Raw genomic sequence first — 1,038 nt, 5'->3', positions numbered from 1 at the left:
TTTTTCTCTTTTCTTCCTTTCTTCTTTTCTTTCTTTTCTTTTTTCTCTTTCCTTCCTTTCTTTCTTTCTTTCTTTTTTCTCTTTCTTTCTTTCTTTCTTTTCTTTTTTCTCTTCCTTTCTTTCTTTCTTTTTTCTCTTTCTTTCTTTCTTTTCTTTTTTCTCTTTTTCTTTCTTTCTTTCTTTTTTCTCTTTCTTTCTTTCTTTCTTTCTTTTTTCTCTTTCTTTCTTTCTTCTTTTCTTTTTTCTCTTTCCTTCCTTTCTTTCTTTCTTTCTTTCTTTCTTCTTTCTTTCTTCTTTCTTTCTTTCTTTCTTTCTTTTTTCTCTTTCTTTCTTTCTTTTTTTCTCTTTATTTCTTTCTTTTCTTTTTTCTTCTTTCTTTCTTTTTTCTCTTTCCTTTCTTCTTTTTTCTTTCTTTCTTTCTTGATGAAAAAGATGAAAAAACAGAAGAAAAAAAAGGAAAAAAAGATTTAAAAAAGGGTCATGCGAGTGTCAAAGCCCCAGGTGGCGACAATAACCTTTAAAAGTCTCTTCATCCCGTTTAAATCCCCACCGGATCCACCGGATAAATCACCGTGGATTGTTCTAGAACAGGGGTTCTTAACCTTTCTGACCTTGGGGCCCAATTTTTTCAGTACAGAGTGGCCCGGGGCCCGTTAAATATTAACACTGTATAGCAGCGAAGGTCCAGAACATCATAATAAATATATATATATATATATATATATATATATATATATATATATATATATATATATATATATATATATATATTCAAGTAGCCTCATAGTTGTATCAACATCTGCATCTGACTGTTATATTAAAAAAGTACATATTTGCCCATTAACATGTGTAACTTCAATTACACATTTTTTTCTCTTAAAAATAAAATAAATAAATAAGATTTTATTTTATTTTTCAAATGCTATCTTATTTTATTTCTTTACCAGCAGTTTGAATTTCCCCTTTTCTTTGTTAATTGTCTCAACACATTTTTATAATAAATTAATATAAACACATCTTAACAATTTAACAGTTTTG

This window comes from Cololabis saira, chromosome 11, assembly GCF_033807715.1.
Source record: "Cololabis saira isolate AMF1-May2022 chromosome 11, fColSai1.1, whole genome shotgun sequence".
In the NCBI taxonomy this organism is placed as follows: domain Eukaryota; kingdom Metazoa; phylum Chordata; class Actinopteri; order Beloniformes; family Belonidae; genus Cololabis; species Cololabis saira.
This window is presented reverse-complemented; position numbering follows the sequence as displayed.